Below are 14492 nucleotides of genomic sequence, written 5' to 3' on the forward strand. Positions count from 1 at the left end.
CACGCAATTTTTTTGAGAGCCCTTTCTGCATCTTTCTGCCTTATTATCTGTATAACAAAATTTATTTTAAGTCGATATCTCTTCTGGTTCTTGATCTATGGATGACGAAAAAGTCGTACGGACGTACAAACGTACGTACACACGCTCGCACATACATCTCTCTAAAAATCTTTTATTTCCACTCTAGGGATCTTGAAACGTGTAGAAATGTCAACATTTTTAATTCGACGAATCGAACCTATTACAATAACTTCCTATGGGAAGTTATAATGTCACACTCATTTATTCATTTATTGTTAAAAAAGAAATTGTGTTTGCGTTATGTTTGGTTAATTTAAAGCTGTCCAAAGTTCGTTCGTTAAAATCAAGACTCAAGCCAACAGTACACGCTTAGGAGATCTTGACAGATTTCTCGCAGGAAATGTAAACCAATTTTCTGTCAACCATGTAAACATCAAATGTCGTCTGTCAAAAATGACAGAAAAAAACTGAAATACTTCTTGCAATCGTTTACACTGTTCTACAAATTCAATCTGTTGTATTTTCAAAAAATTGGACGGTTGTCCATTAAACAACAATAAAAGTCTACAGGATTTTAAAATAATTTAAAAACTATGAAAATGGAAAATGGAAAGAAATAAGAAGTCGCTGTTTGGAAAAATAACGAAAAGAATTTATACAATAAAAAGAATTAGAAAAGATTGAACACATGAACAACCTTAACAATTTATCCAGGAGATCAAGGCCAGGTGATGTTTGGTGAATACAGGTTTTGTGGAGTATAAACTAAGGACGTGGTTTGGTTAAATGTTGACGAACCAATTGAAATAGTCATCAATGAATGTAAAGCCATGATCAAATCTCTATACAACCTACAACTTTAAGCTGATGCTGTTTTTAAAAACTGTCACATAATTGGATGCTATTGGAGGATTTTTGGAAGTTCGGAAGATATTCCAATCGTGTTTACTTAGCTTTAGAAGACTTGGACTTCTTTATAATACAGGAAAAGATAATGTGTGTTATCGTTTTTGGAGCTTTCTTAATAACCTTCAAAGTAATATGTATGTAATTAATATCAAAAAAAATTTGTAAAATTCGCAACACTCAAAAACTTTTTAACGGTTTATTGACCTTCACAAATTAACCCAATGATTTATAAAGCTTTTATTTTAATCTTTCAATTGTATTCATATTTTTTTCTAAAAAACCTGAATTTAAACATCCTAACCCCTAATTTTGTATTCTCTATACTTCAAATTAAGAATAATTTGTATGTCCTTGACCAAAAATTCAGTTCTGTCAAAATTTGTTCCAAATCTTCTTAAAAGAATTTGGTTTCCGAAAGGCTTATTTTCTTAAACATATCGAATATTACTTTAAACATATCAAATATTTCCTTTACAATAAATTTTATTTTTAAAACATTTTTGCTATAAGCGAAATTGGAATTTAAGGAATTTCGAAAAGTCTACAATCAATACTTGAAGTTTAAACTGTTTTGTTTCTAAATATTTGGGACGTTAAACCAATTTTGTAACGGATTTTTGTTACTATTTTATTTAATGTGAAAAATTGTAAAGATAAATGAAACAGGTTTAAAGTCAATGATTTTATTTGTTCTCAAAATAGTTACATCAAAAATAATTTTTTAAATTTGTTAAGGTATTTATGTTTAATAGAAAAACTGCCAATTCGGTTTTGTATAAACTACACCAGATGTCAAGAACGTCATAGATCGTAACACGCACATTTTAAATCTAAATGACTTGACAATTATTTTAAATCGATCTCTCAAATCTGGTTTTTGTTCTGTCTTTTAGAAATCCTAAAACAAAATTATAGATTTTAGTTAACAGTGATGAAAACAAACTTGAAATAAATTTAAAATTTTCACTGAATGCATAAATACAAATTGTTAATCTTTTTTGGCATTTATGACTTCTCATACAATCTAATCTAAAATTTTTCAAAAAGTCTCATTGAAATCTTTCACATAAATTCATTGATACATTATACGATAAATGTATTAATTTTAATGCCTACAATACAAAAAAGTTAAAAAGGTAATTATTTGAAATATAAAATTGGATTGCAATTTTAATCACAATTCAAGGCATATACAGAAACAATAGTTGATGTAAACTAAAATAGGTTTCCTTCAATGTCAACATATAATACAAGATCCATATTTGTCAAGAAATTGAATCAAAGTAATTAGTTTTTTTGTTTTTTATTTTGCTTTGGATTAAATAATAAAAAGTTTGTGTTGTCACATAAATTAAAAAATCACATATAAGTCGGATTTGTATGATCTTATCTCTGAAGCAATTTAAATTGGGATATGACCTCACTTAAATTTTCTGTTTAGCTAAAAATACTCTTACTTTTTTTACCCAGTAACCCAAAAAATAATAGATAAATTGGATTTTAAAATGTTTTTTTTGCGAACAACAACAATTATTAAAATATCTTTCTTAAAATTAATCTCCTCTAGAACCATCATCGTAATAAAAAACTTTAAATTGATTAATGTTTTGAGCTTAAGCTAAAATAGATGTAAATCTCTCGCAACATCAATAATCTTAAATGAAAGTAATAGCGATTTAATGTTAATGTGACATTAAAGTTAAGAAAACAAAAACCAAAACAAAACAGAAAATCTCACATACAGAACTCGAAGCTTCTCATCAGTAAGTGGTATCTACAAAATTCATAAATAAGCAACTATGGTCTTGATCGTATATTGTACCTATTAGACGTCTTTAATGATCTTGATGTGAATGTCCAACAAAAAAAGAAAAATATTTGAATAAAATTTGCATCTTCATATATCGGCGATAAACCCAAAAAGAAGAGTCCCAAACAAGTCGACTGAAGATTGGCTTAGTCACGTTTTGAAGGACGTCTTCAAAAGAGATGATTGTTTGCCAGGGACGTATTTTGCAAATAGAATGCTTTTCAGCCTTAGATTATAACTTTCATGATTCGTAAAATCTTGAAAAAGAAGTTCGTCCTCCACATAATGGTTAGTTTTTACTTATGTCATTTCTTTTAGGGTATCTAACACTTAACGAGAAAAAAAGAGATCTCCTATACTTTCTTAAAAAAAACTTTATCTTGCCTTCAACGAGCTTTTGGGCCCTGTTAAGAATCTAAATAAATCCGTCCGATTGACTTATGCAAAAATTTTGGTCAATTTAAGACTTGTTTTGAATGGAATAAAGAACTCTCGAAGTGTGCATGTTCTCTTTTATAGCATTTTACAGGTGAATTAATTAATGCATATCTTTTAATACAAAATTATCTTAATTAAGTCTTAAAGTAGTCGATGTGCGAAATCAACACCTTTTTAATACCTCTATATATTCAATCATGATTGCAAGTCACAGCAATAACATATATAATGACTCGCTAAACGTGCAATAAAAAAACATAACTCCTTCCCCCCACACACATACATTAAAATGACACCTCCCCAACAATTTTGATAAATAAATTATAATACCAGCATCAATATGTAACTTTTACGATACAAAAGTGTCATTTTGCTGCCTTCCTTTCTTTTCAATTCTGTCTTTTTGTTGTTTACTGTTTTACAAAAGTGACGACAACGATTCCATGATTAATTCCCTCCAAACGAGACAGCAGAAAAAAAAGGTCTCCAAATCGTAATAAAGTTCCATCATTCAGATATTTTTGTTTTGTTTGTTATAATTTTATTTTTTCTATAACCATCCAGAGAGCAGGTTATTATAGACTTATAGTAAAGTAAGGTATAGTTCAAATTGATCCGCAAAAATTCATCGCATGCAGCACCAGTTTTATTTGAAACGGACACAAGTTAGCTTCAAAATAAAATATATATCTAACAACATTGGTCGCTTTGCTACTGAACCGAGTCGAGTTGAGTCGAGCCGAGCCAAGCCGGCCTGGCCGCCTGACTTACTAAACTGACTTGGTATATACATAGGTATCCAATAGATACGAGACAAGACGAGACAAACAAAACAGCTTCAGCTTTATAGATTCAGCCCAACATAAAGTTTATAGCGATATTATTAAGCTTGAAATAAATTTTCGCAGAATTTGTTGCTATATATTTCTGTGTTGTGTGCAGTTTTAAGATTTAAGTTTTTTTATAAATGCACTGGCCTAGCCTTAGTTTAGGTTCAGTCAAAATTTGATTCTCAATCGTGTTGTGTTGGATGGCGTGTGTTTTAAATTTGTGCGGGTTATAGATACATTTCAACGGATATAAATATTTATTCTAATTTAAAAAAAAAAAATAAAGTTCATCTTCATCATCATCATCATCTTCTTAAATTTTAATAAACCTTCATAGACTTTTGAATAATCGTGTGAATTTATTGTGTGTCGGATATTTTTGTAAACTAAGAAGACAAAATATAATAAACGTTTGTCACATAATTTTAAATAAATTACACTCGATTACACAAGGATACAAAAAAAAAACAATAATTTTATCAACAGTATTAGATTGGTTTCACCTGTGGTGCCATAGATTGAATTTCAATTAAAACAAAAATAAAGGTAACAAAAAAGCAAAAGTGTTCTCAATTGATTTAAATATTTTTTTAAATACCAGTTTATCAAGTTAACATCATCTTCATCAGTTGATCACTGTGTTTTTAGCTTAATTTTAAATCTTTGAGGTTTTGAAAAAAAAGTGAGTAGGTACAAAAAAAAGTAAATTAAGGTGATTTGGAATTACCCGTGAAAATAAAATTGCAACAAGGCTTATAAGAAAGTGCTTAGTTTTGCATCTAATCAGTGTTAATTTCTTACAAAGTCGTTGTGGTTGTAATTTAGTTTAAAAAGTGTGTCTCTTAAGTTTGATTGACATTTTAGAGAAATTGGATAAAACAAATATTTTGAAGATAAGTTTTAATTTTAACAAATTATTTTTACACTCAGTGATCAACTTTTGTATGAAAACATAAGACTTTATTTTACCATTTAATTGGTTTTAAGTTCTTTAATATACAGCTTGACAGTGAATATGTGCAAATTTAATAATTTTTAAAAAGTCTTACGTCATCTTCCATAAAATTTTGCAAACAGAATAAAATATTGTGAAAAACAAATATAAATGTTTTTTTGAATGAACTAACTACAACTTTTGATGTTTAAGCCAATAAGTCCGAAACTGCTTATGCCAAAACTTTTGATTTTATTAAAATTATAAATAGTAAATTCTTTAAAAAATTAAAATTCATTACATAAACAAAAAAGTAAAGTAATCACAAGATTCCTTTTTTTTGAGTTAGATGATTAATCAACAAACGAAAGAGCTGAGGTTCGAACTTTATGGACATAAATAAATGGAAGCATTTTCAATAAAATCGAAACAATAGAAATTGTAAAACAAATTATTATTTATAATATTGTACATAATGTTGTTAAATTTTGATACGCTGTTGCCTTGGTGCAAGTTATCTTGATATAAGCTGCGAAAAATGAGCTCACGCAAAGAACTCAACAGCGATTTATTTTTCATTTTCTGTCAAGTCTAAACTATTTAGTAGAATATTTTATTTTAAATTTGTAATATAGGTGTTTTTTTAAACTTAATATTTACTAAAACAGAGAGTGTAGTAAAATAACTTTTTATGTTAAACAAATACATTGCTAGCAATTGAAAAAATGGGACAGGATTTATAAAAATAAACCAAAGTCCAGGATTTTGAATTTGGGTATAAATTATTGAGGTGTGTAAGGCTTACTACATTCGTGAAGTGCGACTAAAAAAACAAGAATCTCTATACTTAACCGTCTACTTTTTAGGCGCAAATTAGTTAATTTAAATATATTCTTTTTAAAATTCATAATGGTTGTTTTCTTGGAATAAATGTTCATCCCTGTTAAATATGAATTACTTCTGCAATTGTTGTTTTATTTGTATATACAACAATTATTAATGTATTAAACAAAAATGCTTGACTTGTAAAAAGGGGGTTAAGGGTTGGTCAGTTATAAGACCTACGATTTAAAATACTATTTGTGTTTATTGCAATTTTAAACAAAGAGTAAACAAAAAAATACTACGGAAACTTAAATTCATACCTAATTAACCGTGACCATGATAAAACAATTAATATGTTTAACACAAAATATTAATTTTATAACAATTTGTATATTAAAAGTTCTGGTTAGTGAGCTTTTAACACCATAAGCTAGACCTTGTTTGTTATTTGTATAAATGCGTTATAAATTAATGCAAATCAAAGTGAAAATTAAAATTGTAATGTAGGTTAGGTATCTCTCTAGTATAAATTTACCTAAGATATTGGCTTAAGATAACACTAAGATTAGCTGTCAATCTTAAATCAAGAACATTTAAAAATCCATTTTATAACATTATAACAAGTCATTAACATGTATAAACAGACAAAGTACATATTGATTGAAAAATAATTAATGCAAATCTCGTATTGAGTACAAAAATAAAGGAAATACGAGTAAAACAATAGTCAAACCCTTTTAATTCAAATTAATTATAAGACAACGCATTTAATTTCAATTGAAAAATATTTTCTTTACAAACTTTCAATAAAATTATAATTTATCACTATAACATTATGTAGGTAGGTAGGTATGTAGGTGCACATGTTTTAATAGAAATATGTTCTAGATTAAAACGAGGTTAAAACAGTTGCATATCAAATCTCACTTTATTAATTAATTCTTAGAATAAAAAAGAAAGACAGTTAATATTCCAATTGAAATGGAAAAGTACTTCTATACACAGAATTTGTAAAATTTATTGAGACTTGATTGCACGAACTTACTATTCTGGTTCAAGGCTTTATAGTGACTCTAACTGTAGACATTATAGTCTTACATACATATAGTTTGTCAATAAAATTATATCAATAAGGGAAAGTGTGAATTTATGGATATTGCAGGTGCATAAATTTTATAAAAATTGCATAAGTTGTCTTGGAAAAAATTTTAAAAAATTTTAAGATCCTTAACGCAAAATCCTAAACAAATTAACATTTTACTAAGCATATGTCAATTAACCAGCTACTTCAAAAAATAATGCAGCGCTTAGTGACTTACAACTCCTTTCAACCATTACTGCGTCCGAGCAAGTTCAGGGATGCAGTGGACCTACAGTTTTTATGCCGAACCTGATCGGCTAATTTGAGGAAACACTTTTCATGGCAAGAATTATTCCTAGAGGATTTATTAATTCCTCATAATTCTTCTGGCAGGACAGTCCTATATTTGGTCGATCTGTTTGTTTTTCTTACTGTCCACTCATAATGTCACTAGATGTGTTCATTGATTTTGTATTGCATAATTACTAGATTAGAACTCATTCTCTCCGAATTTTAACTTTATTTTAAAATTCAATAAAAAGTTAAGATTATTATTAAAATGTTAAATCCAGTTAAAGAACAGTCCTTTGCTTTGTTTTATACATTTTACAGAAAACTTTAAATATTACTTATGTGAAAATGTATGTACCTTACAGCTTTATAACTTTTACTTATAGATTAATGTATGTAGTTTCTTTGAATCACCTTAATTCAGTAAGTGTCCGCATTTACAACTATATTTATGGAATGGAACAAAACTAAATCAATAAATTATTCCAGTAGCAACACAAGCAAAATATTTTTAATTACTATAACACTCCAATGCACATCGTTTAATAAATATGTATTCGCACCATTCACGCAATTAATTAAAAGTAAACCATAACGATCATTTTCATATAGTTTTATAATTGGTTAAGATTAATTAATTACCATTTAGAAATATTTATTTAGTTAGTTTAGTCTTTTTTTTGTATTTCCAAAGATTCTATTAATTTAATCAATAAAAAGTGTTGCATTTTTGGAACAATCTTGCTTTGTGTAGCAAGGTGAACATTATTATTATTTTTAACTTAAATAAGTGAAGGATTTGTCATAATTAAAACCTATAAGGCGCGAAAAGTTCAACAATAAACATATTATTTCAGTTTCTTTATAAGTTCTTCCGGATATAATTTGTTTCTATTTCAAGGTCTTATCGATAACAATTCATTAAAAATCAAATCAAATGTTTGTCATCATTTGTTTTACTTTATCGTTCATTCGCGCGTGTCATCGGCACCATTAAATTTTTTGTGATTCATTTTGTCTATAAAATCAAAAAACATAAATAAAACTAAACCACTTAACAGTTTTTATCGTATTTTAGGTCAATATAACTTACCATTCATGAATGTTTAAGAAACTAGGGGAAAAATGGCACAGAAATTACCAAGAATTATGGGCATTGAGTTACAATAAACTATGCATTATCTTAAAACAAGTTATTAATTGAATTTTGGAAGATATCGTGGTGCAAAATTTAAAAAGCTTATTTTCAATCACTTCGTTTTTAATCAGTTAAAAATGTGTGTATTTAATTTGTTGGTAACTGCTTGAATAAATACTGATGACACTTTCTATTTAACATTTGAACACGACTAAGTGACAGCTCGTTAAGCAAAAAAAAAAAAACAGAACAAACAGATCTTAATCAGGAGAACGAATATTTTATTTTGAAATGTCAGAATTTTTAGAAGTCATAGGGATTCAGCAAATTAAATTATAAAATTTAAAGTTGCCATTTCTTGATTTTTATTTAATTGATTTAAGTTGGTTAATTGATAAAATGGCTTACAAATTTCTTAAATCAACAATTTGTGCCAGAATATTTGAGTGAAACTTGTTACGGATATAAGAAAATTCTGTAAAGGGTTGAACAAAAGTTTCTTAAAGCACAATAATTGTGTTCGAAATCGTACGAAAAACCTAGAAGTGACGAAACATTTAGAATTGTAAACACGTTTCAACGCAAAACTTATGGAAAATTAAAATGTTGTGTATATTTATATGACCTTATCAACCATTTCATCAACATTTGTTCCTTTTTTTCTATCTTATTCTTCAGCTAGACGACAGCATATTGAAATAACAAAGACCAATCGTACCCATTTGACAAATAAAAGACCTCTTTCAAAAATTTAGCATAAATGCCAACTACTGTTTTGTCTGTACACTGCCTGCAGCGCCAACCAAGCCAATACTCGAATATAAATACTATAAATCAAAACCATCAGAGAGTGCCACCTATATATCACTGCAGGTATATAGACAATCCGTTCAAAATCCTTGATTGATTGGAAATATGCTAATTTTCAGCGACATTCGTAACACTTTGGCCTGAATTATTATTAAACAAAATAGAATAAAAGCAACAACAAAAAACATTTCAGGACCACCACAAGAGTCAAAAAGTTCGTTTGTAATATTAGGATTTGAAACACGAATAGATTGTGTGAAGATTGGTCCAATTATTCCTGATTGATCTTGTCAAGTTTGTTTTAAAGCTAGTTGGTCTTGCACTATAAGAGCTTAAGGTATAACCTCTGCAGAATTTATATATGGTTATGTCCCTAGTGGACATAAGTGTATTGAACAATTGTAGTTCATTTTATTTTTTTCTTTGTTGATACTTGGATGGTGGAATAATAAAACAAAAAATATGTGTATTTTTCATTCCGTGACATGATTCATATCGATGTCAAATCTTTTTTATTTTTTGAATTGGTAAACTTTTTTGTTGTGATGTAATAATAGTAGGTAATAATTGATAAATCATAAATTGATAATCAACAAAAAAAAATATAAAAATAAATTGGTCTTTTTTGTCAATGACTCTTTAGCATACAAAAAAAGACATTCCAATATAATTGCAGATTAAGTTAATCTTATGCGAATTAAATTAATCTGTCAATGACACAAAAGGAATTGCATGTGTGGAATAATCCGTTACTAAATAAATTTAAGAAAACTGGTAGCGTAGCGGCGATATATGGACCAGGGTAGGATTTGAATAGATGAAAACGTAAAACATCATATAATTATGAATTATTATTATTTTAACTCATTATGCAAGCTTTTTTTCGAAGAGTTAATTAAAACATCAACTAAATGTGTGGAGCACTTTTTTACACAGATTTCAGGTTGTTTTGGACAATTGAAGTTTTTTTTCGAAAATTATTTTTTCACGGGTACTGCCTTATGCGAGGAATTGACAAATCCTTCAAAAGTAAGTCTTGTCATGAAAAGTGCTTTCTCATTCTCATATTAGCCGTTCAGATTCGACTTCAAACTGTAGGTCCCTTCCATCCCTGACAACAGTACTCGCACACAGGAATGGTTAAGAGTTGTATGTCTGAATGTCTTCAACGGTCAGTTGCGCCAACCAATTTATTTATGTATTTTATTTATGAATGCTTTGAAAATAGATTTTAGAAGAACAATTAGTTTTTAACCTCTCAAACTGCTTCCTTCTGTTCAACATTTCAAATGATACTAAACGGCAAATTAAAGGGCGCCAAAAAGTTTCCAAATCGCATATTTGCGGCTGTATGTTAACTTTACAATTTCTTGTAATGCCTTGAATGGAGCAATTGCAAATTGCATAGACGCGACTAGAGAAAAAATATATAAAGGTGGATAATAACAATACCGGTGGCTAAATGGAATCACTTTCTCGAGAAATAACACGGTCAAGAAAGTTTTTCTGCAAAAGTGGGATTTGCGGACAATGACTTAAAAATATTACCAACAATGGTAGTGCTTTAAATTTATTCTAGTCACTTTCAATGCCACTCCTTCGACTTTCAATAACAAATTTCAGTGCTCTTTGCCAAATAAATAAGTCTCAAATACAAAGTTTCAACAATAAACAATACAATTTTGAAGTGTCCTTAATCAATTCTAGTTTAAAATAAAATGCACGACTGAACTGAACGAATTTGCTCTTGTGTCTAAAGAGTATGTTTTAAAATATATTATACAATTTTAAAATATGTAATATAACTTAAGATTTTAAAATATATCTTCTAGTAAAAAAATAAAGACCCCTTTCCAAGATATCGTATTTTGGAAAAAAATATTGTTTTTTTTTAAATCCAGAAAAATGTGAACATTTTTGATCATCAAATATTATTAAGACAGTGATTATAAAAATGTATTAAAATCGGTTCTTGAATTCCTGAGAAAATGTAAAAACAAAAGGGGGATACTCTTTGGAAGCAATACACAAATTTGTAAGGGACTACTGTCATTTTTAGTCTTCAAACTAAATTTAATAAACGCTCACGCAAATCAGATAAGGAACTTAACTTTAAAGTTAAAACTCAACAGACCCAATGGCTTAAGCTATAGGGCGAGGACGGACGGAATCAGGAGACGAACCTTTTCGACTTTTCTACCAAAGTATTGCCATGTTTGATAGAACCTCGAGTTAATACTCTCCATAAAGTTCCTATATGTCGCGAGTTAAAAATCGAAAGATATCTGACCAAATGTAATCGAGTTCTCCAAAAAATAAAACTATAACAGTCCTTAACTGTCGATCATCTCTAATAGAGATGGCACAACAGTTTAATATTCACCTTTGCTGGGTGCCGGGCCATAGAGACATTCCAGATCACTGTAAGGTAGATGAACTCGTCAGGAACGGTACAGTACAGCCCAGCCTACCACGTTTGGCACGTATTGGCACACCAATCGCTACTTGTAAACTGTTGCTAATGTAAGACTCTGTGAGGAGGGCAGGCACCAGATGGAAAAACATCACCACGTGTCAAGTCACAAACAACATCTGGCCTACACTGGATTTAAAACGTTCAAGGTGCTTGCTCTCTCTAAGCAGATCGCATATAAGCTCGATAATAGGAAAGCACGCCACGAGACTAGGCGTATTCTTAAATGACTTTTGCAGAAGCAGTATCCACGAGGAAGAGGAAGAAACAGTTCTTCATGTTCTCTGTACATGCCCTGCTCTGGCTCAAATACGCAAGAATTACCTAAAAGAATTCTTCTTTAACCATCTAAATCATATCAGCATAATCAGCCTCTCACGTTTCGTAAAGAACTCAAACTGGTTCCATTGAGCTTAGGAGGAAGCCTCAAGATTCATGTGGTATCGTAGTTGTCGTAGTTGTCTTTAAAAGGTTATAATTGTTGGATCAAAATCAATTTAAAAATATAACATGAAATCCGTTTTTCAATATTTGACGATAATTAGATATGCATCCGAGAAATGGATCTCGTTAAATTGTATACAAAATTCAAATTATAAAACTAGATTAAAATTCCAAAGCCCCAATTTTTCGCATAGATATATTATATAGGCGACGAAACCAAACGCGGACAACCTTTTTGGCTTTAAAAGTTCCTGCACAATTTTTCGTTTCGAAAATGGCACATTTTTTGAGGATCATGAACTTAAACTTGTGAAATATTTTTTTCGGTTGTAATTTATTCTACGAAAATTGTTAATTGAGTTGGGTTGGGCACGTTTGAACGATATTAATGTGCCTTACTAATTTCGTAGAGTACCGTTTAAATTCACATTAACTTGACACACCATATACTGAAACGCATGCAATACAATAAAAAACATGCAACTAAAAACGTTATCTGCACTTCAAAACCCAACAGCAACCAAACAAAACGTGATATGCCACATGCTTACATACCCTAATTTTGTTTCTAAATTACTACACTTCTTTGTAAAATACGAGTACTTATATCAAGTGCGACACATCGACCGTTAAAATTAAATTAAATCACACTAAAAATCTGTTCACATGCTTGTATATCGTATATTTGAATGCAAAGAGTATCTATCTCTACTTGCACATATGCACACCACATAGATACAATATCTTTTAACGTTTACTTAGATATTTTACGTGCCATTCGAAAATCCACAACCCCGCAAGCCCAACGGGGGCAACCAAAGATCACTCTTGCGATGATGCTGGATGCTGTTGATGGAAAAATAAGATAAGATTTTTGTATCGCAACTTATATACAAGTCGAGTAAGCATCAGCAAAGAGATAGATAGGTATGTGATATGTATTGTAAAAAAAGATTACGATCAATGATCATTATTTGGTGTTATTGTGCTTTTTTTCTTCTTTTTCTTTGGCGAGTTACTCGTATGTTGTGTGTTTGAGGCATTCATCAGATTCAAATTTAGATTTTGGATTTAGATTGAACATGAATTTGAAAGGATTCTTGGAAGTTTTCTTGCGAATTATACTCGGGGAATTAAATTAAATTAAAAAAAAAAAACGATCGAAATGTTGTGATATTGGGTTAATGGTGGTATTGTTCTCAATATCAGTTATTTCATGTGGTTATTGTCTTTGTGTTGTAAATGTTAACATAAGTTACAAATTTTGGAGTAAATGTGGACTGTTAACATCGAAGAACATATTTGTCTCCGTTTAATTTATGTACAATTCAATCTATCGATTAATTGCCATTTAAATAGTTAAACATGAGTTTAAGTTCCTTGCAAAATTTAAATGATAGTAAAATAAAATGCATGACTGGATCGCAAGAACTCGGTCCTTTATGCAAAAAGTACTTTTTCCTTTGGATAGCTTTAGTTTAATTTCATATAAGAAGAACCAGGATAGAAAATAAATTATCTGAAGATAAGAAAGAGGCAGAACATGTATGTTTAAATTTTACAGCAATCGCCTATTGGTTGTGCAGTTAGGTAGGTGTCTAAAACGGATAAAGAACAGTTCATTGGAGTGCTCAGCTTTATGCAGAAATATAGTTAAAGACATGTATATGATGATAATGAAGGAATTTTATTGGTAGGTAGAAGTTACTTACTACAATCAAATCACATTCCTTCTTTCCTACAACTTTTCAGCACAAGCATGGAGTTATTAAGTTCAGTTTATTTTTTTTGTTAAAGTTAAAAAAAAACTAGCATAAAAACAGGTACAAAAAAATGATATTCATGTATTGTTTACACTCAGGCTATTGAGCGTTTTGAATTTTAGTTATGAATTGACACGTAAGTAGTAGTTGTATAGGTTGTACGTAATACTCTTATAGGTATAATGTGTATACGTTGATTAATTTGGGTAAAAGATAGGAATATAATTAAAATTTGTCAAAATAATAAAGAAAAATAATTCGGGCTGTAAGTGAAATAATTAAAAAAAAATAAAATAATTTCAGATTCAAAATTTTAACTGAAAAATAAGGTTTTCTTCAAAAATTTAAATGCCATTTTATAAATCAAAAAACTCTTTTATTCAATTTTTTTTTTTTGAAAATCGTGAGAACGTTTTTATTATTAATTTTGTATATATAAAATTTTTGTTCCAAAATATTTTTGGTATACAGTTTTTTAGTGATTGTAAATATACGCTCTACATTTAAATTTCGTAAAAAAATGATGAACCATTTTTGAGACACAGAATTTTGGAAAAATAAAATTCAATAGTTTTTTAAAAATCCAAACAAAACAAATTGCTCTTTTGATAATCAAATATTGTTCAGCCAATATAAGAGATCGTACAAAAAAATTATGGAAATCGGTTCATAAGTTGCTGAGAAAATTAAAAAACAAAAAACGGTTGTATGAGCGGTACCTTTCC

At 29.2% G+C, this 14492-nt stretch overlaps 1 protein-coding gene across 1 annotated transcript in view; it reads left to right on the forward strand.

Annotated features, from left to right (window-relative positions):
- The first annotated feature begins 4034 nt into the window (after positions 1–4034).
- LOC129952244 (uncharacterized) overlaps positions 4035–14492 on the forward strand; it is a 29090-nt gene continuing 18632 nt past the window's right edge. Inside the window, exon 1 of the mRNA XM_056064741.1 lies at positions 4035–4554. The gene's annotated coding sequence lies outside the window, so the exon portion shown is untranslated. The remainder of the gene's footprint in view (positions 4555–14492) is intronic.

This window comes from Eupeodes corollae, chromosome 3 (assembly GCF_945859685.1).
Source record: "Eupeodes corollae chromosome 3, idEupCoro1.1, whole genome shotgun sequence".
Lineage (NCBI taxonomy): Eukaryota > Metazoa > Arthropoda > Insecta > Diptera > Syrphidae > Eupeodes > Eupeodes corollae.